The sequence below is a fragment of the Vulpes vulpes genome, chromosome 12, assembly GCF_048418805.1.
Source record: "Vulpes vulpes isolate BD-2025 chromosome 12, VulVul3, whole genome shotgun sequence".
In the NCBI taxonomy this organism is placed as follows: Eukaryota; Metazoa; Chordata; class Mammalia; order Carnivora; family Canidae; genus Vulpes; species Vulpes vulpes.
In genome coordinates, this window is record NC_132791.1 from 12,068,179 (window position 1) to 12,094,839 (window position 26,661).

At 44.5% G+C, this 26,661-nt stretch overlaps 1 protein-coding gene across 24 annotated transcripts in view; it reads right to left on the minus strand.

Moving 5' to 3' along the window:
• Positions 1-20,107, minus strand: part of ZNF462 (zinc finger protein 462) — a 136,486-nt gene extending 116,379 nt beyond the window's left edge. For 13 of the 24 annotated variants that reach the window (XR_011995451.1, XR_011995446.1, XR_011995439.1 and 10 more), the window contains exon 1: positions 16,647-17,247. The gene's annotated coding sequence lies outside the window, so the exon portion shown is untranslated. Of the gene's footprint in view, positions 1-14,403; positions 14,490-16,003; positions 16,142-16,646; positions 17,248-19,492; positions 19,601-20,046 lie in introns of those variants that run through there. The other 11 variants (XR_011995452.1, XR_011995440.1, XR_011995427.1 and 8 more) reach the window with 6 other exon arrangements.
• Between the last annotated feature and the right edge of the window lie 6,554 nt (positions 20,108-26,661).

Below are 26,661 nucleotides of genomic sequence, written 5' to 3' on the forward strand. Positions count from 1 at the left end.
GATGAAGTGCAGCTCCGCTGGTCCCATTCCTAGGAAAGCTCTGGAATACTCCATGCCTTGAATGCATGTGGAACGTAGCCTCACAGATTAGAAACAAGTCAGATAAAGGAATCCACTTTTCTGAGACCCGGTGAGTTGCACTCCCTCTCTGTCTCCCTTTGACGTAGCTGTGAAGTCCACTGAATGTCCAGCCAAGTGTACTTGTGAACATCGTCCTCTCTCATGCCAGGGAGAGGACCCGGTTCCAGCCTGGTGGCTTGATGTCCTTGCGCATCAGCTTTCGGGTTTAACAAGGGAAAACAATCTATCCCTTAGATTGTAGAAGCTTGCTTTCCAGGGGAACCAGACAGTCCTGATGGCTCTCTCCAGTTACATGGCAATTATGTAATTGCTAAGCTCCTGCAGAATCCCTGGGACCATTCTGCGGGCTTCTACGGACTACAGCTGCAGCCCAGTGTTCTGGGATGATTGCAGCCTTTGAACGGATGGCCGGTCTCAAAGCTGAGCACAAAGGGCCGGACAATGGGATTCCATCTCAAGCACAAAGATGCTCCTGCCTAACGAAGCCCTTTCTCCTCCTCCCAGGCTGTGCAGCTAACTCTTGCCTTTGCCCGCCCTACATGTGTGTGGAATGTGGTTCACTCTGTTTATGCTGACAGGTTCCAAAAGAGGCAGAAAATCAGCTGAAGTTTTGCCATGGACCATGCACAAGGTAATCATTTAACACATAATGTGAAAGCTCCAGAAGAGGACAAGATGCAAGGGGGTGGGAAGCATCTCTCTAGGCTTCCTGCACTGGCATGAAATGAGTGCTTCCCTTCTTTCTGCCAGCTCCAATCCTTCATGTTGACATTACACATCCTGTACTGTAGATCCACCCCCATGCTGCCGCTTGCCCAGCTGAATTATCTCCTGCGTCACAGCGGTGGTAACAGAACTGCTGGCTCGGCAGACCTGAAAGCACCATTTCAATGCTTAATGCATTCAGCAACTGGACATATTACCAGTGCGTCGGGGCTGGTTTGTGGCCCTCCCAGCAGCCACGCAGTGCTCGACCTAACCTTCTGCTAACCAGATGGTCTGTTTGCCTCTTGGGACCAAACCATTAAACTTTACTTTATTAAATTCTATCAAAATGTGGGGACAGTTTACAGCAGCGTGTCTGGTTCATCTCCAACAGGGTTGCTAAGATGAAAATGACCTAAAAATATCTGGAAACTCTACTTCACACCAACAGAGAACAAGATATTTTGGAGTAAATATTTAAATGGCCTGCCAGATTACGTACCCCGGCAGCATTGACTACATGGTTAGCAAATTATATTGTAAACATGTACACACAAAGACTCAGAGACGTGTGCATCTAAACAGGAATCCGTTTCCCACTGGCGAAAGCCACAGTGCACCAGCCCCTGGCTCCAACCTATTTAAATGTGGCTAAGGACACCATCTCCATCATAATCATTTCAATTACCAAAACAATGAGCCCAAGACAACTGATGGAGAGATCCCACATCCCCACCCTGGGTCCGACCACCCAGGCACCCAGGCATACCGCAGGTGGGCCAAGGGTATTCAAAAGGCGCTCAATAAATGTTTGGTGAATGAATAGATGGATGGGCACACATTTCTGAAATACAAGAGCATCTATAAACCACGCTGGATGATAGTGAAGACACTACATTCTTTCCAACTCTACATCATCCCACAACTGTTAACTAGGCGTGCAAAGCCAGGCGGCAGATGAATGGCAAGGAGCAAGCCATCTGCACAAGAGGCACTGGAAGGCTACTAATTGATCATTGCAAATGAACTACAGAGGTGGCCATTTACTGGGTACCTGGCAGGGTGCTGGGTGCTTTACATGCATTACGCTTCCTGCCTTCACCACAGAGAGAGTTCCATTTTAAAGATAAGCTGGAGGCTCGGAGCGAATTATAGGAGCTTGACCCAAGTTAAACCAATCCCTTTACTACTACTCTGTAGTCACAGGTAAGTAAAGGTCTTACAACTTGTAAAGAACTGAACACACGTGAAAGCAGCATTCCTAAAGACACCCATTACCAAAATCTCAAGGAAATTGGAGAAATCTTTCCACTCCCAGCTTCTCAGGCATCCTAAGAAGTCCTAGTGTCAGTTCCTAATGTTTCTCCTCATGGCTTACTTTACTGAGGGCATTTCATAATATTGTAACCACTGCCACACCTACAGCTATACTGGGACCTCTTTAGTCTTGGGATCTACACTTTTGAGACCCAAAATCTCTCACTCAAGACCATCCTAGAGATCTGAACACCAGGATATAAATGCACCGTCTCTTCTTCTTGCCTCAGATATCTCTGGACACAATTTCAACGCAGCAACCATACATTTTTTTATAATTTAAAAAACAGTCCACAGACACCCTCATCTCTCTGGAAGTTCTTGAAATGTAAACATTTTTAAATAAGGTAAATAAAGCAATCTTCACGGGTAATTTGCTTTTCGAGGGGCAAAGTCCCCATACTTTTTTTACCAAAGAACCGCTCAAACGCTATTCATTTCCGCCAGGGCCACCACCGACCACCATGCTGTCACAGGAGGAGGCCATCAACAAATGTTCTTCTGACTTGCAGCAAACACGGTTAGGTAAGTCCTGTTAGGCTCTACCGTTCCACATTTTGAAACATCATCTCCCCTTAAGGCACTCTAAAATTAGCCTCCTTACCCCTGAGATCTCAAAGCATCTGATATTACAGTACATTAGCAAGACCAAGTAGACATGGGTTATCAAAATAAACATTTGCACAGCGAAGACCAAAGCAATTCTAGGCGAGGACACGAGACAGTGCTCGAACTGGCTCAGAGCTATCCATACGAGTGAAGCTACCGAGAGGCATCTGTAATAGCACTATTTTCATTGCAATGAACTCTACTTTCTTGGACAAATAATTTTTGCCAGAATGATGCCAAACAAAAGGAACAGTAAGAACATCTTGCTTCCAAAATGCTCAAGGAAGTTCACGTTGATTAAAAATTGTTCCCCTACAACATTCCAGGGAATCTGTAGCTGCAGGGTTAGGATAGGTTTTGTTACCATGAAAATACACTATTCCAAGAGGTCACCACAGCATCATCCTCAGATAGTTGACAGATCCTACTGAACACCCCCCATGGATACGGAGCACTGCAGGGTCCGCAGGCAGGCCGACCAGAGGTTCACAATCTGGGAAATCTCCCCAAGAATGCACAACAGCGGTGAAGAACATTCATCAGTTAAGGCAGACACGGCACCAAGTTCATCAGGCGGGACTCAAAAAATGGAGTTTAAGACCAAGGACAAAACAATTCAAATCTGGCAAAGCCCTGGGAATTCTCTACCCCAGTTTCTCTATCAGTGAGGAAGGAAGAAACTATCATTTTTCAAGTGCCCATTCTGAACCAGGATCCTTATACACATAATATTCTATAGCCCTTATGTCAGTTCTACAGATTCGTATTATTGTCTCCCTTTCGCTGGGTGGGAACTCATGGGAACAGAGAGGTTAAGTGACTTATTCAAAGTCGCACAGCTAGGAAGAGACAGACACAAATTTCATCCTGTGCTCATGCAGTCCCAGAGAGTTTGCTCTACACACTACACACCACTGTCTTCCTGAAGACCCCTGCACAAAGAACTGCATGTTCACCCAGAAAGTCTGCAAAATTTGCACTCCTGATGTTTCAGCAAAAAAATAAGCACCTTCTCCCCAAAGAGAGTATACACATACATGTTTATATATATATATAAATTTATATTTATATACACAGATATATAAACACACACACACACACACACACACACACACACACCCCTACAGAGAGAGAGTAATCAAGTTCCTAGTTGTTCAGACAGTTCAACTGCATAGATGTTTAGCTATGGTGTGCACATTTTAAGTGCATTATTTTTTCATATAATTGCATGTCAGAAAGGGAAAGCTGCCAAGTGACAATCTGGCCCAGTGATTCATGGTGTCACACTGACATACCCACTTCTGATACAGGTTGTTGTTTGCATTTCCTAGAAATCATTGCCTTCATTGGGGAGATAAACAGTAAACAATGTCCCAGCAATGACTTGTTCTTCTTCCACTGAAATAGCCTAGCAGCAAATGTCACGAATTGGGGATAGGAACGTGTGGTTAATATAAAGTTAGAAGTTCTCCTTCTGTTCCTCAGACCTTAATGATCACATCGATAAGACAGTGTCTCAAACATAGATTCACTCTTTTTCACTTTAGAACTATGCCTTATAAAGTAAAGGCTCTGTTCAAATGAATCATATCAAATCTACTAAATAGGTTTCATGTGCTGAAAAAAAAATCTAGCTCATTTCCGATCTTTAAGTTTCAAGATTCTGACTTGCTGATTTATTAATGTTTTGCTTTTTTTTTCTTTTACTAAATCTATTTTTCTGTAGACATCAACACTAGATATACAATACGTGCATGGTCACAGACAAAATAATGTTACTTCTGATCTTTCTGCTAAAACGGAGAAAAGATGATGGGAAGGTGGCAAGTAGGGGGAAATGAAACAGGGAGGAACACCCCAGAACATGGAAATTCACCGTTCAGTAGCTGCTCCAAATAAGATCGCTAACACTTACCTGTGCTGGGGTCAATTTTGATAATTGTGGTTGACGTCTAGAAACGGGGTTATGAATATAATTATCATGAAGCAGCAATTGGGCAATCACAACCTAATTAAGCCCACTGACTAGATTATCTTGTTTTTCCCCTAATAATCACGTAACATTTAACACTTGCTAATTTCGGGACCTGTGGGTGATGTTCCTTCATTATTAACAAGCTACGGCCACTGGCCAGAAAAAGAATGGGTGAGTACTCAAAACCCTTGAGTCAAGCAAGGAGGAATGTCAGGGACAGCATGACATCTGTTCTTCAATGTCACGTCACTTCTCAGCCCCCCCCCAAACTACTAATCAGAGGCAAAGCTTCAAATCAGAGAAGACGGAATGCATGAGGAGAACTTTCACACAAGTGGAAGGATGTATACAATTCTGCTCTCCTGTATGTGTGCCATTTTATGTGATCCCTACAACACGCTTTTCCACATTACGATGGACTCTGCCTTTGAAGAGGCTATTTTCTTTTGTTTTCAGTATAATGGGAGATTCCTCCACCAGGCCTAAATACATAGACCTACTACAGTTACCACCTTGGACATGCTCCAAGGGTCCCTCTGCCACCCCGCCTCTCACGTTGAGTGTATTCTCAAATTCAAAGTCCTAGCCCCAGTTGGACATCACTGCACCCACCAAGATACGCTGGCTCAATTCACCTGCACCTTCTGCAAAGCTCCTGAATAGATCTCTCCTCAAAGAATTAAGAGGAAAATTGGGGAACCAGGCTAAGAACTGGTCTTTGAGACAAGCTGGTTTGAGGGAATATCTTAGAAGGCGGGGCGCTACTGATTAGGGTCACAACAGATGTTACCTAAGGCTCTTAAATCAGAAATTCCACCCAGAGAACCACACGCTTTGGTGTAGCTCAGTGTTATTACTCTCTTCCACTGTGTAGTTATTTCGGGGGTGGGGGGTTGGCAGGGGGCTTTCCCCCATAAAAGGCTTTTATCTAAGAAAAACAATGGTTTTGATAAGTTTGGTAGATGACAGGTAAAAATATGGGTGGCTCCGTGGCCTCCTCAGTACACTTAACAAACAGGACACATACTTATCTTCCTACAAAGGTTTTGGGTACAAGTCTGTCTGGGAACAGATCACCTGAACAGATCCTGTAGCAAAGTTAAGATTTTATAAAACTACGACTACTTGTTTTGAGGTTAAAGAGTCTACTCAGCAATTAATGCCCCAACTGCCTGTCTTACAGTAAAGCTACTGTCCTGGGTATCTCAGGGATATTTGGACCTGCTCCATCCCCCTTAGTACAGCTTGTTACTCTATTAAGGGCATTTGTGGTCATCCATGAACAGCAGCTTCCTTACTGTACTGTGATGTTTCAGGGAGAGGCAAATAAAACCCAAACATTCATCATGTCTCCATGATCTAAATAGAGCACATGGTGATCACTAAAAGGCATGGGGGATACCAGTACCCACGCTTTGAAGAGTATCTGTGCTATTTTCCAAAAATGACCATTAGACGGTGGAACTACTTTTCAAATATGTCTGTGTGGCTTTTGGAAACATGTTTCATGCTTACAGTAAACCAGAGCCAATACGGGGCACTGAGACTTTCAACAGGAGACCTAAGAAGGGAAAAAAAAAGTAAAACCCTTCTTTACTTAAAGAAAGAAAGAAAGAGAAAAAGAGAAAAAGAAAGAGAAAGAAAGAAAGAAAGAAAGAAAGAAAGAAAGAAAGAAAGAAAGAAAGAAAGAATCAGGCACCTGGGGGCTCAGTCAGCCAGAAAGGTAGCTCTGCCTTTCGCTCAGGTCATAATCCCAGGGTCTTGGGATCGAGTCCCCAAATCAGCTCCCTGCTCAGTGGGGAGTCTGTTTCTCCCTCTCCTTCCTGCTCCTGCTCTCTCTCAGAATCGGTCTCTCTCTCAAATAAATAAATAAAATCTTTAAAAAAAAAAAAAAGTCACACAGCATAACCTTCTGCTGTAACAGGTAGGTGTTCCTTCTTAACCATCCACGTGTATAACTACTTTACAATTCTGAGCTTCGCACAATACAATTTAAAAATATTTATTCTCTAAATTTCCTCATACATGGTCTCTTGCTGTTTTTCACCATCTCCTCTATAATTCAGAAGAACCAAAACAGGGTACTCTTTAGTTAAACACACTTTTATCAAGCTATTACAGTAAGTTATATCTCTCATATCAACTAATCTACTACAATTAATTTTCCATTATGCTCAAATTCCCCTTCTAGAACACCAGGATATACTAGTGGCATAAGCAACTGGAAGAGAGAAAGCATCAGGATTATAATCTATTAGCATACTAAGCAATAATCAAGGCCAGTTTCCACCAGCAGTGGGCCAAAAGGTAGTACCCATGTGTGAACCCTGGCTCCCCATCTTCTAGCTCCAAGACCTTGGGTAAATTACTTCATCTCCCCAAACCTCAGTTTTCTCTACCAGAAGAACAGTCCCAGTACGTATTAAATGTCAAACAAATGCTACCTGGAATTAATAATGAGTCTCTCCAGGAGGAGAATTAGCATTCTGTGAAAGATCTGTGTGATATTCCTACTCTAGGGGAGTTGGTAGCCTTTTTTGATGACACCATCATATTTATTCTCCTTATAGATGGTAGGTATTCTTACCCAAGATCAGAAGGGAAAATATTCAATTGACAGCAGAAGGGGGAGACGTTCCGGCAGCTGAACTGTAGCATTCAGATCAAAATGGTCTCTTCCATGAGCATCCCCTGCCCAGCTATCAATAGTCAGTACCAATTACCAGTCTTCAGAGAAGACCATGTAAGACAGAAACCACTGAAGAGAAGAAGTTTCTGGGTGATAAGTGCTTGTTATTGAAATCCTTACATAATCTCTAGCTGGCATCTAACCCTGGCCATCTTCGGGGCTACAGCCCAGTGTTCAAATTTTACCCCACACAAAGGACTCCTAGACCAGGTCCCACGTGGGTTGAATGATTGATACTCAATCGTTGACTAATTGGGCACAACAGAGGGATGACGTAATTAGGGATTAGAATGGCTAGCCATTCTGGGCCACAAAGGCCTTATTTGGGGTTTTTAAATGCCAGGATCGGATCGACAGACCAGCCTGCGCCTCCTGGCTCTAGCAAATGGCTTAATCCCAAACTGGACTCCAGGTAGCTGTCACGGTCCACTCCTTTCCCCTCGGAAAGAAGCATGTCTTTGTTCTTCCTTCATTCCCTCTCACACCCACAGCGTAGGTAGAGAAGCTCTATGGATGAGTGTAGAGGACTATCGCAGTGTCTGCCCATTAATAATGCAGCGACTTTCTGCTGTGCTCTCTTCTCTACTTCGTTCATTTTCCAGGAAAATCTCCACCCAGGCCTACTTAACCAGTTCCTTCAAGCTTCCCTCTGGTCCTCCCATCAGAAAGGCTGATTTGTAGCCCTGAAGTCACATAAATGGTCTTCCAAGTTCAATTCTTTCTCTTTTTCTCTTACAGTAAGAACTGACCAAAGACTGTGGGCCTGAGCACGGGTCTTCATTTTTCATGTGCAAGGAGTTCCAAATTACAGGGTCTTTTCCCACGTGCTTTATTGTTTTCTTAAAAAGCAGCGCCTTTCTTCTTCCTGTAGGCTCTTCCCAGTGGATAGACCTCTCCTACCTGGGCTTGGCAATCACTCCCCTGCCTCTCTCCTCCTGCTTTTCCTTCTCCCATCCAAGCGGTCTCTCCTTCCCAGCAGATTTCCACCACATAATTATGGCAATGCTTTAGCCTACTTTTCTGTTAGCTTGACAACCCTGTCTATTTCCTACTTGTGCTGATGCTACTGTTTGCTTTTCTGATGGGCTAATCCGTGTATCCTTTCAAGGCCTAACTTCCCCTACCATGATAGCAGCTGGAGCTCTAATTCACAGGTGCCTTCCAAAGCTTTTCATTAGCAATAGAAATGAGATGGTTTAGAAACCCATTTCTTAATCTGCAGGTGAGTACTGGAACCTTTGTGCAGCAAACATCTTTCAAGTATCCCACATTGTGCCACCGCACAATTATTTTCTGAGTAATAAGTACAATGTTATAGGCACATTTGTAGGGTTAAAAGGGAGAATGTTCCCTCAGAGGAAATCAGCTCCCACCTCCCCCCCTGCCTCTGGCATTTCCCAGCTCCAGAGAGAAGCAAGCACTCAGCTGACAGGAGCAAAACTGAATAAAGGCAACTTTACCTTCTTAAATCTGAACAGGGAAGAGAAAAACTCAAAAATGTGAAGGCCTTAGCTCCTGTTCTGGTTCAACTGGCCAGATGAGGGCTTAGGGAGCGAGGTTGGCCTTCCCCAGCTGGGCTCTGTGGCAGATAAGCCTCTCCACAAATCCTGGGCTTAATTACTTCTGACACAGTTGTCTCGCCTGGGCCTCCAGCTCCTTTTGTACTCAAACCAATCTGAATCCAAAGGTAAGTCTTTGCTTACTCATCTTGGACAAATGCTTAATTTCCTACGAAGTGATCCTAAAACATTTTAATCGGGATCTACTGGTTCCTAGTAGAATTTTCCCCATCTTTCCTTGCATGGTCTTTGTGAAAAGTCTACTCGAAAGCCTGGCAAATAATTCTCTGACTTGAGCCGTCTTCATCTTCTTCGGGTATTTATTTTTTGGAACAAGGAAGTACCTACCAACCTTCCCTTCACCCTCAAGAGCAGGCTGTGTTCTTTGAATGAAGTTGGGGCTAAGATGTGGACAGGCACAGCAGAAGTATTTTATTAATATCCAGAAGCAACATGCAGGGAACTGAACAAGCAAACACATGAAAGCAAGAAAATCAATATCAAAATACCCATGACCTGGCACAAAAAGAAACCTTCCCTCCAAGAATAACTCATAAAAAAAATGTCTCCAGCTAGGAATTAGGCAAGAACGCTTTGAAGACACCAAGTCATCTGCTCACTAGGATTAAAAGACAATGCATTTGCAGGTGACCATACTCATACCCTTCTCATACCACATCACTCTACCTACCTCTTGTCTTCCCAAGACCTGAAAAAACCAACTTTGAGTTGAAGTCACACATCCAAAAGCTAAAAAGCTTATGTACGCTTTAACTGATAAGGACAGGAGCCCTTAGAAAGTAAGACAACACTTATGATAGTATTTTTAAGCAGAAAATGTAAATCCAAAGTACTTCCAATTGACTTTCTATTTATCAGTGTGTACAGCTCTCCAGAGACAAAGTTCAAGGGGACAAAAGCTTCAAAAGAGCTTCCTAGTAAACTGCAAGTACAATCTAAATTCATAAAAATCCATTTTCCCCTCACTTGGAAACCTCTCTTCCTGGGTCTTATGAATCCAGGAGACAGTTCAGTTTGGGATTATCTTCTCTCCAATGCCCCCGCCCCCCCAACCCCAACATTTTTTTTTCTTCCCTCAGTACTGGCATGCAAACCATGCTGTTTTAACTTCTTTCCTGTTCTCCCAGTTCTTCTGGAACATTTTATTTTCGACAGTCAACTCATTTGGAGGAGTGCCACACTGAGGTTCAACTGTTTATAGCGTTAACTGTGTTTCTGCCAGAAGTCCACATCCAGCAGTACCTTCTCCAGACTGCCTCCTGGATTAAGAATTTATGCTTTAGTTTGGAAGAAGCTTAGAAAATGTGGAAACTTCCAAACATCACTCTTTACACAAAATGACTTTCACTTGTCCAAGAGGAATCAGAAATGGAAGTCCATTTCACCTTTCCCAAAGTACTGTCCTATCTCTCTCTCTCTCTCTCTCTCTCGTTAAATGTTCCCCGTGTTGTCAAAAACTCACTTGAAGGATGACTTCATGACTTCATTGGGGAATGGTAAATAGCTAGCCATTGATTGGCCTGCTAGCCATTGGTCTGCAAGAGAGAGAATCGGGCTCCAAGAAGATCCATGGAGCACACATTTTTGGATGAGTCTGGAATACTGGAAAATCACCAGTAATTGTCTTTGACTGGATTTCACTCTCTTGGCCATTCATCAGTATTACAAAATGGCATCTCTGAACGAAGCCAATTTAAATCTGTACCATGTTGCAAAATAGATCCTCTGAGTCCAATTGTGGGCACTCTGGTAAGTTGCAATAGTCCCAGACAAACCTCTGAAGAAGGGCATTCGCAAAGGACTCCCAAGCCCTGGATGACAGAACTATATAGAAGAGAGGAGGCCAGTGAAAAGAAAAGCACTGTCCCAAACCCAATAGCTGCAACTCGACGGGAAGTTGCATGAACAAAACTGGCCTCTGGAGTGTATCAGTTCTATGAATGAAACCATGCTCGGCCCCAACACGGTAAAGTCAACTAACAAAAACCAATACTCCTGCCCCACTAGTGTTTGATTACAGAGTTTCTCAGAGAGGCTTGCACTCTGGAGAGGAGAGCTGGTGTTTCACAAACCGCTAAAATCATCAGCAATGGGGTGGTGGAAAGGGCACTGGGTTGGGAGTCAGCTGACCTGAGCGCTGGGCCTGGCTTTGTTACAACTGAACCTTCTGACCTTGGGCAAGTCACTGCGCGTCTCTGTGCCAGTTTCCTCTTCAATAAAATGCCGCGGGAAGGGGAGATCTGAAGTAGATGATCTCTCTACGGCACAAAACAACTAGCTTCTCAATTAGAAGTTCTTACTATTCACCATTTACGGTGTACCAAATTAGTCAACCTATTTTAGGTGATTTTTATATTAATTTCTACTGAGGAAGTAGTATTTTTGTCCATCACCCCAAAACTCTTCAGCTTAATCTAGTCACTCCCTGGAGTTCTTCAAGATGACAATAAATGCCTCTTTTCTTTTTCTTTCTTATTTTTTTAAGCAACCTTCCCCAAACTAAGGCTTGTGCTATTAAAAGAGCTCAGAACTTCCCATTTCCTTGCTAGGGCTAAAATTAAACTGTCCATTCCTTAGGGCCCAACATAACATCTGCCAGATGTCTTGGCATATCACACAAGAGGAATTTTCTTCTAGCATTATCTACTCTCCTATTTTCTCATAATCAATTAATAGGTCACCAACACGCAGCTAATGTTTCTCTCCAAGCCACCAACTTCATAACTATGTGAACCTCCAAAGATACTTGCCCTCACACATACATACACACACACACACACACACACACACACACAGGCTGACTTTTTTTTTTTTTTTCCTCTAGTTTGCTGGATTTGCAATGAGACCCTGGAAATATTTTCCTCCACTTCTTTTGAATTTCCTTAATTTCCACATACCAGTCATCCAATCATATGCTCATGTCAGAACCTTTGCAATCTGAGCTCATTATTTATATATTTCCTAATTTGTGAATGTGGCATTGTGTAATAGCACCTCTGTTCTCCAGTGCTCTACTTGAAACATTCCGTACAGCTTTGTCAATGCTCTGTCCAATGAGCCTGATAAAGGCATATAGCACAAAGAGGATGAGTAAGGTTACTACCTTATCCAAGAACTCTCAACACCAGGAGAGAATTCGAGACAGACTAGACTCTATTCGACTCCATCACACAGAAAGCAGAACTCTTTCCAAGGCAATTTTACCATTCTTTTCTTTCAAGAAAACTGACCACAAATACTCTAGAGTCCATTAGTAGGGTTGGATTGCTTTTCTCCTATCTTCCAGAAGACTCATTAGAAAGAAAGAACACACACTCACACACGTGTATGTATACATGTGTGTATATACGTGTATATATATATTTTTTCTTTTTATCCAAAAGTTGTTTCCAACTCCAAGGAGTATGGAAAAAAACAAGCCCTCAGGGAATGTGGTCAATAAACTAGATGGACATAAATCTAACATGAGAAATATTATGGAACACAAAGATCCAACAAGAATCTTTCCTATGGCAATGGGCCTCAGAGCTCACATATATTTCTCCAGAATGATTTCTCTTTGTGATGTATTAGAGCTGAGGAAAAAATTTGCATAACGAGCCTCATCAACTTGCTGTCTCAAAAACAAAACAAAACAAAAAATTTGATGTCTGAGCCTTGACATCAGATGAGAATGTTCAATCTGACACTCTTCGTATTTCTTGCGTAGCACTTTATCCAAAATAGTTGGCACATTTTGAATGTGTAGGTTTGGAAAAATGTAAGCAACCACATCTTTAATACTAGTGCTTCCCATGTTGATGAAGGGCATCAGAGATGAACATGTCTCTTAGGTAACCAGTTAGAACATACTCTCAAACTCCAAAATGCCTCTTAGATACCTAATTTTTTCCCTCCAGAAAAGCCCAACTCTAAGACTGTGTATAAAGACACCAAAACACTTGGTCACAAAGTAAAAAAAATGTGGTGAGTCAAAACGCTGGACCAGCAACCAGTCTGTCAGATTTTTTTTTCCCCCACTGAAATAATTAACCGGTTGTCCTGGTATCAACAGCAACAACAAAGATATCATAGAAGTTCGCTTCAAGATCAACCTAGAATGTATTTGTTTACATACGCAAATATGGTTAATTAGATGCAAAATTATCTGGTAATTACTTTCCCAAATAACTCTCTTTATTCCGTTGCATCTGAACTTCCGAGTTTGAACAAGTAGCATCCACACATGCATTAGCAAATTTAAGTATTAACACTGACAACATTCCACCTAGGAGCAAAAGTAATGGTATCAAAAGACAACATTCAAAACTGAATAATACCAGGTATGATTCCAAGAAGAAAGATTTTTTCAAGTGCTCTTGGAGAAGCCCAGGCTTTTAATAAAGAAGCAGAGATCTGAAGAGAAGTATTTTTAAATGAGCACACACATCAACTGAAAATGTTGAAAACCATACATCTTCGTCTGCAAAAACAGGGTTTTACTTCATTGACCATGGACAATTATCAGCTAAGGAACCATGTATTTCTCCTTTCCTTTCACACTCCTCAGAAGAACAATAACCCTCAATTAATGACACAACAGTTTGGTTTGAAAAATGTGATGTTGTCATATACAGCATTGTGCATTTGCTGAATGACACTGCTACCAGCTACTCAACAGAATATAATTACATCTGGAATCTAAAGCCACTTCGATATGCACAATAATACTGTAGACATAGGAACTTTACATACGCACACACACACACACACACACACACACAAATCTGACACATGAGAAAGCAGAGCAAGAAAAAAGCTGGTGTAAGTCGCTCACCAATGTGTTCCTTATTTCTGTTGAAGCTGGTACCTTTCTATGTCCCTCCTTAGTTGAAAACGAGGTCCAATCAGCCTCCTTATTAATATATTAATTGGTTCTGAATCTCCTCCAAGTTTTCATTCCACCGTGGAGGCTTCCTCACCTATCTTATCAATAGTCCACCTAAAATTCTTCCAACATCTTCCCTCACCCTCAAGATGGCTACCTTACCTAATGGTAAAGCAACATCTTCATGGTTGGCTTTTATAAATTCCTCAAGCATTTCAGGACTGTGTCCTTTACTTGGCTCAATCACGTACATTCTCTAGAACTAATCTGTGAAGAGCTCCAATCAACGTGTGTGTGGACTGGGGTAGGACTGGGTCCTTCCTTCAAATCATCCTCACAAAATGTCTTCCTACAGGACTACTAAATTGTCCCCAATTAAAAAGGTGAAGATACCTGGACCTAAGGTTTTCTCCACAGACACAATATTGTAAAAATTTGTTTCCATAGTGACATTGTCAAGAAGACATCTGATATTTCTGAAGACTTACAGTCCTTGAGAACAGAGAGAAAAAGAGCAGAACGAAGGGGAAGGGGGAAAACAAAGGGACTACTAGAAGGCCTTATGCACAGATGGAACAACCTGAAGAGAAATGTGGACTCTGGAGAAACTGGGGTCAGTCTTAGGAGTTCCTCTGCGATCTTGCAGGATTTGTTGCGGTTGTGGTTGCTGTTGTTGTTCTTTCCCCTTTCTGCAAGAAGTCAGCCCACACCAGACAATAAAGTCTTGCCATGCATCAAATCATGGTGATCACCAAGCCCCAGGACTCCCCAGTCTCAGCTTAGGGCCACCACCATCTTCACAACGAGGCAACAACAATCCCTGGTGACTTTTCAGGAGACCTGGAGCTGCTTAAAAGTTGGGTGAAGACCTGGGTGGAAAATGAGTAAGGCTCTCCCTTGCCTTTCCCGAAGGAGGTCAAAACCCTTCAGGTCCACTCCCGAGAAGAAAAAAAAATGTCCAAAGTTTACTTTAAAATGGAAACAAACGCCTCAATAACTTGTGAAAGCACTCCTCTGGTGGGAGAAAAACCTGAGCGGCCCTTCCAGTAAGTCCCCTGGTTCCCTTGCATAATGAATAGATGGTGAGGAACCACCACACAAGATTTCACCCTGGAAAAGGAGGAGTAGGCAGGCAAGCCTAAGCCTAAGCCTCCTCCTCCTCCTCCTCCTCCTCCTCCTCCTCCTCCTCCTCCAGCCATCACCAACAGAGCTTCAAAATGGAGACATCCATAATTTTATAAACACTTCTCATCTCAGCTTTGTCTCCTGGAAACCCGCTCTCCTCCATTTTCTGGTGGAGTTACAACGTGACACGGCTTACCTGACTCAGTTCCCAGCTCTCAACCCAACTAGTCACTTGGTCCCCCAAACCTGCAAGCCACCTCCAGGAACAAAACCCAGAGCAGACCAAGCAACCAACACAGACACTCAGACACAACCCCCGGGGGGAGCCCTGGGAGAAAGCCCCAACTGGTTGGTCTTTCCCCATCCCAGACGCGTGCTTAAAAATAAAACTTTTTTTTTTTCCACCCCCCTTTGGGTAGAGGAGGAATATAAAAGGAACTCCGGGCGGCCTCCCTCCCTCTCTTGGAGGTTGGAAGCTACAATGAAAAGAAAACGAGGGTTCCTTCAGGAAGGGTGAAAAGCCTGGAGAATGAACGTGAGAAGGAGCTTTGTGTTTTGGAGTCTGGACTGGAACCAAAGCAGACAGCTTGCAAATGGAGGACAGGGAGATAAAGAAAGGGAAAGAGAGGGGCTGCTCCAACGGGGGGCGGCTGCGCCTTCCCCTCGTGCCTGCAAGGAGGGCAGGCCCCTGGGACCCGCACCAGGAGTGAGGCGACCCCCAGGCCCCTGCCTTCTCAGGCTCCCCTCCTCGGAGCCAAGCGTGTGTAATGGCTTCTCCTCTCCAGAAACCGTTGTCCTCCTCCACCAGACGCTTCTGAGCCCCCAGCCTGGAGACAGCTCCTCAGCGGCTCCCCAACCTGCGCGCGCGCCCCCCACCCCCGCCCCCGCCCCGCGGGCCGGGCCCGCGCCCCGCAGCTCCTCGCCTCTGCGCGCCCCGGCGGCCCCGGCGGCCCCGGCAGCGGCCGCCCCCCCCCGCCCCATCCCGACCCCGCATCCCAACTTCGGGGAGAGCGAGCGAGCGAGCGAGAGAGCGAGGGAGCGAGGGAGCCAAATACCTGAGCGAGGAGAGGGGGGCGCCGATCCGCACGGCTTTGCCATCGGGCTGGGGACGGGCAGACAGAGAGGGGGGCAAGGAAGGAGACGGACAGAGCAAGAAAGAGGTCAACGCGCGCAGGTCGCGGCGGCTCGGGGCGCTCGCTCCCCGGGCCCCCGCTCGCTCCCGCCCTCCGCCCCCCTCGCCGTGCCTACTCCGGTCCCCGCGCCCGGAGCATCCGTCCTAAGCCTGCAGCTCTCCTCTCACTCATCTTGCATTTTCTCTCCTCTCTCCATAGAACTACGCGAAATTAATTAAGCCCCAGCGCTGCGCTCCCCCCAGCAGAAGGAGCCGCCAGCAGGAAAAGCACAGCCACCTCCACCTCCTCCTCCTCTTCCTCCCTCGCTTCTCCTCCTCCTCCTCTTCCTCCTCCCCCTCGTGCTCTCCCTCCTCCCCCCCCCCTCCTCCTCCTCCTCCTCCTCCCCTGCCCTCTCGCCGCTTCTCCTCTCCCAGCAGCCAGTCCAGGCAGGGGACTTCCTCTCCGCCCCGCTCCGCCAGCCCCCGTCGGCCGAATGAATGAGCGCGCCCGAGCCTCCGCCGCGCCGCGCTCCCCTCCCCGGGGCACCCGGACCACCCCGAGCTGCCGCTTAATTGCAGCAACTTACGGAAGAAGCGTCCCGGCGCCGGGAGGGGTTTCGGCTTCTCCAGCCCCGCCGCCTCCTTATCCTCTTTCTCTTTCTCCTCTTCCTGCTCGGGTTATTGTTGTGGAAGTTGTTTGGGAGTCTCATGTGCGTGTGCCGGGTCTCAGCAATGGAGGATCGCCATCTTCCCTGCCTTCCTCGGCTCCTCAGGCTCGCTGCAGCTGCAGATGACCTGAGATATCCGTCTCCCCCTCTGCCTCTGCCTCTGCCTCTCCCTCCCTCCCTCCCTCCCTCTGCCTCTCACTCTCCCTCTCTCTCCCCTCTCCTCTCCCCTCTCCTCCCTCTCCCTCTCCCTCTCCCTCTCCCTCGCGCGCTCGCTCTCTCCCTCCCTCTGTGTCTCTCTCTGAATAATGAGCAACCGGAGGGAGAGGGAAAGCGAGGCCGAGGGAAGGGAGACGGTCTCCTCCTGCCACACAAAACGCCGGAGCACCAGGGGGTGCGCGAAGCCTTTCTAAGAGCAGCCGCGGCGCGCGGGGGACGGGAAGAGAACGCGGAGAGGGGAAGAGCCGGGGAGAGGGCTGGGGGGGGAAGAAAGGGAAGGACGATCCAAGAGCTGGAGAAGAGCAGAAGGAGACGCTGGAGGAGATGCTGAGGCTGCGGCGCTGGCCCCCCGCCCCCGCCCCCCGCCCCGCGCCGAGCCCCAGGAGGAGGCAAGGTGGCTGCAAAGTTAAGGCTGGGACATTGTCTTTGTCGCTCAGAGCAACACAGAGCCAGGCCAGTGAGATGCGAGAGGAGGAGGTGGCGGCGGAGGAGGAGGAGGAGGTGGAGGAGGAGGAGGAGGAGGAGGAAGAGGAGGAGAAGGAGGCAAAGGAGGAGGAGAAGGGGAAGAGGGAGATGAGACGAATAAAGACCTGCGGGGAAGGCGGTGCGAGGAGCGCGGCGGCCGGGCTGGGGCGCGCGCGCTCGCGTCCCGGAGGCGCCCGGCCGCCCTGGCCGGCGGAGGAAGCCCCCGGCGCCCACCCTGCCCGGCCGCCCCGGGCTCCCCCACCGTCAGCCCGGCCCGAGGCGCCCAGCCCGGGCCCCCGGGAGCCCCTCGCACGCATCCACCGGGAGGCCAGTCTTTGCAGAGAACATAACACGGGGAACTAGAGGTTGCAAGTCTAAACCCAGATCAACCACGTGGGGCTTTTTAATCCCTTTCCAGCCTGCGGTGTGAGTATCTCCAGTGAAAAGCTCAAATTGTCCATTACTGGCACGTATTTTGAAGTCTTCTCCCCCGAAATAAAGGCGCATTGTGCATTTTATTTCTTTTCTGATATGGAAAGGGATGGGGGGGGGGAGGGGTGCTGGGGAGGGGGGAAGGAAAGAACCCATCATTCCGAGCTTCGGAACCACCACTTTATTTTCCCAACTTGTGAAATGTTTTGACGGCGCACCAAAAGGGAAAAAAAAAAAGAAAAAAAAAAAAAAAAAAAAAGAGCCTACTTAAATAACTTTACACCCTCCAGCCCCGCGTTGTTTGCACTTTCTGGCTGATCATCTAAAGGCTCGGAAAGTAACAATCAGCGCTTCTAATGATAAGGTGTCATGGTGTTGAAGACAAGAGAACCAAGATGAAGCTTTCACACCTTGAATTTTTATTTGGTGTAATTTTCCCCAAAATCGTTCCGAACTATCTCTTTTGCAAAGGGATGGGTTCCCCCCCCCCTCCCTCCCTCACCCTTCACCACCAGGTCGCACGTCTCTCCTAAGGCTCTAATTTGATGGAGTGGGGTGGGGTGGGGTGGGGAGGGGGACGGTCTGTGCCTACACTATAAAAAAAAAAAAAAAATCAATACAGCAAGTCAGGAGCAATTGAAGTTCAAGGGCACCGGCTGGTTGTACCATTTCTATTTCTCGCTTCCTCGAGTTGGACATCACCAAGCGTCGGGAGAAGCACACGGCGCGCGGGGCAGGGACCTTAATTAAAGTTTCTTTTGTCCGCGTCTGAATTGGGGGATGTTGCTGGATTCCTTTGCATTGGGGAGCGCGCATCCGGTGGAGAAGGCGCGGTGTAGAAGATCCAGGGCCAGATTGTCCTCTTTAATACTCACTCCCTGCCCCCCCACCCCCCCCACCCCGCCCCTTCCAAACAACAGTCCGGGAGGATAGACCCATAAAGCCCTACAATAAAGGGGAGGAGGAGACGCGCGCGGAGTTGGTTCCCATCGGATAGCGGGCTTCCAGACACAGATCCCAATCCTCCTTTTCCAAGATTTCTTTTCTTTTCTTTTTTTTTTTTTTTTCCCTCCCCATCGTTTATTCCCGGGGCAGAATGTCTCACCCAGAGGCACGATTTCACCCCCTTCGCCGTCAACACTTCCTGCCCTTTTCTCCTCCCACTCGCACTGAAAAGCTCGGGAGCCCTAAAAGGGTGTTGATGGCGGGGGTGATGATAAATAAATAAATAAATGACACTCTACGCGTGCGGCGGCGAAGAAAGGAGGAGCGGGGGTGGGGGGGTGGGGGGCGGGGGGGAGGGCGAGGCGAGGGGAGAGGAAAAGTAGGGAGAGGAGAGCAAGGAGGAGAAAGCGCGGAGGCGAGAGGGAGACGGGGAGTCAGAGAAAGAGAAGAGAAAAGGAGAAAGGAGGAGAGGAGGACGGTAAGGCTGCTCCGGGCTGAAGCGCCGCCGGCTTTGTGCAGAACCGGGAGGACTCCCGGCTCCCAGGTGCCCGGCGGGACCCGGGGAAGCCCTTCTGCCCCGAGCTCCTCCCCCGGGACCCCAGGGGTGTCCGAGCGCAGGCTGCGGCTCCCCCACAAATTCCTCGTGGCCGCCCGAGGAGGCGCGCCAGGTCTCCGCCGTCCCCGCGGGGCCCCAGCTGATCGGTTACCTCTTTGTCTTTAATAAAAAGCTGACTTTCGCTGTCAAGCCCTTGCACCCGGAAAATCACCATCGTATTTCAGGGTTGGAAGCCCCTGGGACCGCTGGGTTTTGGAGGCTGTGCGGGGGAAAAAAAAGTCTTGCTCGACGTGAAGGTACCTCCTGGGGTTGGCCGGGGGCGGGGGGGGGGTCGGAAGTCCTGAAGACGGGGGCCGCCCTTCCCCGGGGGCAGGGTCGCTCGGAGCCCGGCGGTGGGGGGGAGGAGGAGGAGGAGGAGGAGGAGGAGGAGGGGGAGGAGGGGGAGTGGGGGGGCCGCGAGGAAGCGCCGGGGTCAGAGGGAGCCCGGGGCTCCGGGGGCACCGAAGGGCAGCCCGCAGTCGGGGAGCGAGCCCTGAGCCCTGGGGAGGAGCCTGGTGCGGGAATGCGAGCGCGCCCCGACACGCCGCGGACCTCGGCAACCCCCTGGGCCGGGCCAAGCCGCGGGCCGCTGGCCGACCGGCTGCGGTGAACTCGAGCAATTAACCTGCGCTGCGATGAAACGGGCCGCCGCCCGCTCAGACTCACCTCCAGCGACCCACACGGAAGCTCCCGAACCGGCCGCGGGGGGACCTGGCTCCTCCCTCCCGTCCCAGGAGAAGAGGACAAAAAGGGGAGATGGACTTGGAGATGGCCCCGCCCTTCAAACGCTCCAATCCTTGGAAACTAAACCTCCTCTCCAAGCCTCCCCGTCTACAAGGGACAAAGGCAGCGAGGAGATCCTGAGACCGATGGGTGGCTTCGGGGCTCCTCCCGAGGGGCGTGGGGGGCAAGGTGCGGTGGCTGAGTCTCCATTCCAAACACAGGACAGTCTTTACAAGACCATCTTCTGGTTCAGCAGCGACTGACTTCCCAAAGCCGGGAAGCGAACTCCTGCAAAACTCCCGCAAAGCCTTTTTGAATGTGGAAAGGCTAAATTTTCAATTAGTGATGCCACACACATACACACACACATTTTTTTTTCCCCCCGACTTCTTTTGGAGTCACAAGTGCCCGAACTGTCCAACTAAAATAAAAGGAAAAAAAAAAATTGTAACATGGTTGGGGATTAGGCTTTTTTTTTTTTTTTTTTAATTTTTTTAATTGGGGGCAGTTTTCTTTCAAATGATAGGAAAGCAACTGGGAAAATAAAAAAAAAAAAAAAAGGTGGGTCAAGTCAAGGAAAGAGCGCTGTGGCTGCAGGTTTTAGAGAAAACCTTGATAAAGTTGGCACTTGAGTAACCGTAATTATGCTTTGCCATTAGCGGACAATTAAGATAACAGGAGAAAGTTCTCACCTCCTGCTATGTCATTCCTTCAGAATATTCATAAGGATAATGCGAGGCTCCTTGGTGGAGTTATCCTCCTCCTCCAGGAAGGTTGGTTTCTCAATTTTTTGCATTAAAAATGGAAAAGTTTAGGTTTTGTACACAGCCAGCAATGTGAGGGAAGTCTCATGGGGACGTGGGGGCTGCGTGAAATTTGCCTTTTGTTACCCTATCCCATCCCACTGTGCCCTGGAGTCATACAGGATTTCAAGATTTTATTAATGTTCATAAGGAAATATGAATATGTTGGAAGTCTGGACTTTCTTCTCCCTTATCATGGGTGACTGGCATACAGGCTCCTCATAAAGGGAAATTATGGCTCATCAAAAGAGTGACTTTATGAGCATTAACAGAATAATAAATCTTGCTATTTTAGTTCAAGAAACAGTGGAGTCCTATAATTAGAGTGACCCGTGCAAATATGATCCACTCATGTGCCCACCTCTAGCAGGATAGGGGTAGCCTATAAATCATTTTGGGCTTTAAAGGTTTAGGAAAGGAAGGCACCCAGATCTCTCAAAGAAAAGTGTTTATGGCAGGAAAAGGGCCTTCTGTCACCTGCAGGAAGGAATCATGGAAAGAAGGAAGAGTTGGTCCAGAGGCTACATTAAAAAGACAGAATTTCAACTGAAACCAGAGTTATTCACTCATTGTTACAATATTTACATTATATGAAAAAAGGAAAAGTCCTCCTTCCTGAAAACTATACAAAAAAACAAAACAAAAATCCAGTTTATAACCCCACTTTCCAAATTCCAGCTGGAAAACTGTTCATGCTGATGATTTTAGCAAAACAAAGAGCAAATGAACGGAATATGGCTTTTTCAGAAGTCTCAATTATTCCGTCTTTAAACATTTGACCATATTGTGACAGACCTCTTGAACTTGATGGTATTTTCCTGCCTGTGTAAAACTCCTTTACTGAACAGTTCAAGACAGTCTTTTACTATTTGAGTTTCTGACTTTCAAAGGGTTGCTCCCAATCCTTCAGATCTTTTACTCTTGTTGGAAATTACTCAGTCCTTAAAAAGTTTTTTGTTTTTCTGAAAACTTCAAATTCGGTGATTACGGATCCACCAAATATGCAAAACGTGAAGTCGCTAGCAACTTACTCAGCCCTTACCGGAAAATCAATATATTCTCATAAACCCATATCCAAATATACATAACTAGTTGACTAGTGTCCATGCCTCTGGAGGAGTGACTAAAAGACAACAAAGGTGGATAATTCATGGTTCTGAACAGCTCTCAAAAGAAGAGAAATTGCAATAACTTATATTAAACTTACTCCTTATGAATCTTTGTATATATGCCTTTGGATACCAGAAAGGAATGGCAATGTTCTAAAATTCAAAAAAAAAAAAAAAAAAAAAAAAAAAAAACCTTTCTGCCATAGGTACAAGTTAAATTTACAGTTCTATCAAGCTAGTTACTATAACATAGAACATTCATGTGTAAGATCATTCAATCGTTGAATAGCTGTTTAGCAACTACAATGTGCCACACTCAGAGCCGAATATTAGGGATGCAAAGATGAATGAGAGATGATATGTTAGAAACTCAGTGCATGATCTACTTGCTGAGCCATTAGCTTTAAAATCACATTATTTATAGAACTTTAGTTTGTCTTTCGTTTTTGTTTTTTTAACTTTCTCAAAATCAATACAGGGATTTAGCCAATTTGGAGACTTTGACTTGAACATTTCTGCTCCTATTTTGGAGTTATTGAGAGGTAATATTTTGTTAAAGTAAAATTTTGGGACTTCATTTTAAAGCCAATATCCTGTCAAATTCATATTTTTACAAGAACTTCTTTATAGAGCGGATCTTTTTAGGAAAGAGAGCAACCTTGGCTCAACTATGATTAGATTAACCAAAATTCAGAAGAAAAAGACTCAACTGAAAGATTGCCCATTTGTTGAAGCATCCTCTTCCAGCAGAAAGACCAGTATTTCCAGATTCCTGCTACTGAAACTAAAGCTCAGAGAGGGGACATGACTTGGTCAGGACCACAGAGCTGGTCAGAGGCAGTCAGCTCTAGAAGCTATGCCTCTATGGCATTTTCCCAAAGTTCTCTTCTTATATCACTTTCAAGATTTTTTTTTTTTTTTTTACATATTGCCATGTTATTTACTTAATATATATTATTTTTAAATCAATAAAAATAATTTAGCTTTATCAAAAGGAATAAGACCCATGATACCATAGATCTGATGGGCTATTTATATACACATCTTCAATACATATCAAAGTAAATATATTATTAAAATTAAAAGAACAGAAAAACGTTTGGATTAAAGCAGTCTGATAGTATACATGCCAAACTGTTAATGGAGAAGTGGCAAAGAAAATGTTGTTTGAGCTATTTTTGTGTGTACAAACATGAATCACTTTTCAGTTTGAAAAGTAAAAAAAATAAAAAATAAATAATAATAATAATAATAATAATAATAATAATAATAAGGTCTAGCAGAGGCTAGTATAGCCCCAAATTAGCCCCCCCTTATATATTCCTGCTAGAAATTAAAAATTGTAAAAAAAATTGGCACAAATCTTTTTAGCACAATTAGCAATATATATTTAAAGTCCTAAAATGGTCACACTTTGTGTTCCCTTATTCCTCCTCTTAGAATCTACCCTAAAGAATCAATCAGAAATATAGAAAAAACTTACACAAAAAAATGGTGCAGGTGACGTGAGTAATTGAAAATAAAATTGTGATTAAGAGAAGAGGAATGGTAAATAAGAATATATGCCCACTATGATATATTAGGCAGCCTAAAATTGTTAGGAGGATTTTGTAATGAAATAGAAAAATAGCCTCCTGCTAGGTTAAAGACCTAGATATAAAATTATGATCACTGATTATCTTTTATAATACACATGCACATGCAAATCACCAATGTATCAATAGTAAGTTGACTTCTCATAAAAAATTTAGAAAATGTGGAACTTATATATAGTCTATATATGTTAGATAATTATATATAAACCATATATCCATATGTGCATATACTTATATATACATGCACATACATATATATTGCTATGGAGTTGACTGCTCTTTTTGGACTGAATTGTCAATTATCTGTTTAAGTATTTAAAAACATTTTAAAGTTAAATAATAGAACTTCCTTTTATGCGTCTGGTAATTATAAATGAGTTTCAAAGAGCTAATTAATATTGTTAATAAAATACAGTAACTGTTTTTTTCATAAAAATAATTTGCTTTTCACAGGAACAAAATAGGAAGATTTGAGTGGGCATTTTGAGTACATTTTATATACAAAAGGAAATTTAAGACCAAAGGGATTGAATGATTTAACCTAAGGTCTTCTCAAGTCAGTAGTGTAAAGAAAACTAAAATCCAAGTCTCCTAACTTCTTAACTCTTGTATTTTGAAATCTAGAATTCTACTACATACTCAAAATATTACCAAATATTATCAAAATAAAGTTACTGATGGCCAGTATGAATAAAGTTCAATTTCATCAGTTAGGAAAATGAAAGCTATGATACCCTTTCATACTTACAAGTTGGCAGAAATATATACTGCGTTATGTGCATATATGTGTGTGTATTTACATTAACCAATAGTTAAGAGTATACATAATTCCTTGTTGTTGAGGATATGGACAAATAGACCCTTCCATTCTCTATTATCGGAACAATGACAAGTTTCAATCCTTCTGGATATATTAAAAGTCTTTACCCCAGAAATTTAACTTTTAGAAATTGACTTAAAATATCCATGACTATCATCAAAAATTTATGTACAAGGAGGTCCACTGCAGCATTAATACCTAACAAGTGATTAGTTAAAGAAAATACATTCATCGGGACACCTGGTGGCTCAAGAGGTTGAGCATCTGCCTTTGGCTCAGGTCATGATCCTGGAGTTCCGGGATCGAGTCCAGCATTGGGTTCCTGAATGGAGCCTGCTTATCCTCCCTCTGCCTATGTCTCTGCCTCTCTCTGCGTCTCTCATGAATAAACAAATAAAATCTTTTTAAAATAAATAAATAAATAAATAATAAAGAAAATACGTTCATCTATGTAATAGAAAATAATACATTTTTATAAAGCTATCAGATTCTCTAAGAAATATTAAATGAGGGATCCCTGGGTGGCGCAGCGGTTTAGCGCCTGCCTTTGGCCCAGGGCGCGATCCTGGAGACCCGGGATCGAATCCCACGTCGGACTCCCGGTGCATGGAGCCTGCTTCTCCCTCTGCCTGTGTCTCTGCCTCTCTCTCACTGTGTGCCTATCATAAAAAATTAAAAAAAAAAAGAAATATTAAGTGACATTGAAATACATGATTTTTTGAAAAGAGAAAACTAGATTTCAAAACAATGCATATAGCATTATTCCACATTTATACATGTGTGTTTGTGTGGATCGAGGCATTGAAAAATGATTAGGAAAGTATAATAAAACTTAATATTTTTTTCCAAGTGATGTAATTTTTCTAGGTGATGTAATTATGAGTATATATATATATATATATATTTTTTTTTTTTTTTTTTCACTGTGGCTTCTCAGATTTTGGTGGGATGGAGGAAGGGACTGAGGGAGAGGGAGACTAGGTTTTTTTTCTTTTTAAAAAAATTTCAATTAGCCAGAATATATATACATCATTAGTTTCAGATGTACAGTTCAGTGATTCATCAGTTGCATAGGGCACCCAGTACTCATCACATCATGTACCCTTCTTAAACCCATCACCCAGTTACCCCATTCCCCCACATACCTCCCCTCCAGCGACCCCCAGTTTTCTATAGTTAAGAGTCTTTCATGGTTTATCTCCCTGGGAGAGGGATGATTTTAAGCAGGCTCAATATCCAGCAAGGAACCAACGCGGAGCTCAATCCCCCGACCCTGGTATCATAACCTGAACCGAAATCAAGAGTCAGACGCCTAACTGCTGAGCCACCCAGGAGCCCCAGCTTCTCAGATTTTTAAATGTTTCTATATATATATATATAGATTGGAGAATCTAGAATATATATATATATATATATATATATATATATATATATATATGATTGTGAGGAGATTTTTTTGCATCTAGAAAGAAAAAAATTTATAGCTTGCAAGTAAATTTTGCCAGCACAGAATTTCTCTTACATCATAATGACTGACCGAACCAAATGTTTTTTTCTAGTGTGTTGTAAGGTTCCATTAATTATTATCTTAAAACATACACATCTTGAAGTAGTTTTGCATATATTCATTCGATTTCCTAGACAGCCTTTACTCAAGAGTTCACTGTTCATATTTTGGATAGTAACTGCGAGCATGAGCATCAGGTTGACTTGACTCTTCATCCACTAACCACTAACCCTTGACTGATCCCTTGCAGATTTCATGTTAGTTGCCCTTTCACCATAAAGTGGAATCTACACATTCTCTCTCCTATCTACTAGGTTGAGGTTTGGTTTCCCAGTGAGTTGCTAAGAACAATGTTTCACAAAAGTTACTCATTGGTTATATTTTTTTAAGTTTCTAAAATGCAGACTAAATGTGCTTTTTAGTATCATTCTAATGTTTATCCTGAAAATCTGCTCATGCCAAGGAGCATGTTTTAAGTATTTATTGACTTAATGTTCAGAAGAACGACAAAGCCAAATCCAGAAATGTACATCTACTCACTAACTTCCAGCTCCAGCTCTTACTAGTGATGACCTTGAACTCCATGCATCAGTTTCTACATCTGTAAAAAAAGAACAATTAAATATTTATAAGATTGCTATGAAGCTTTCTTTTTTAAAATGCATATAAAGAACATGGGAGTTTTTAAATGTAAGCTAATACGATGCAAGTCCTTAAAGCTTCA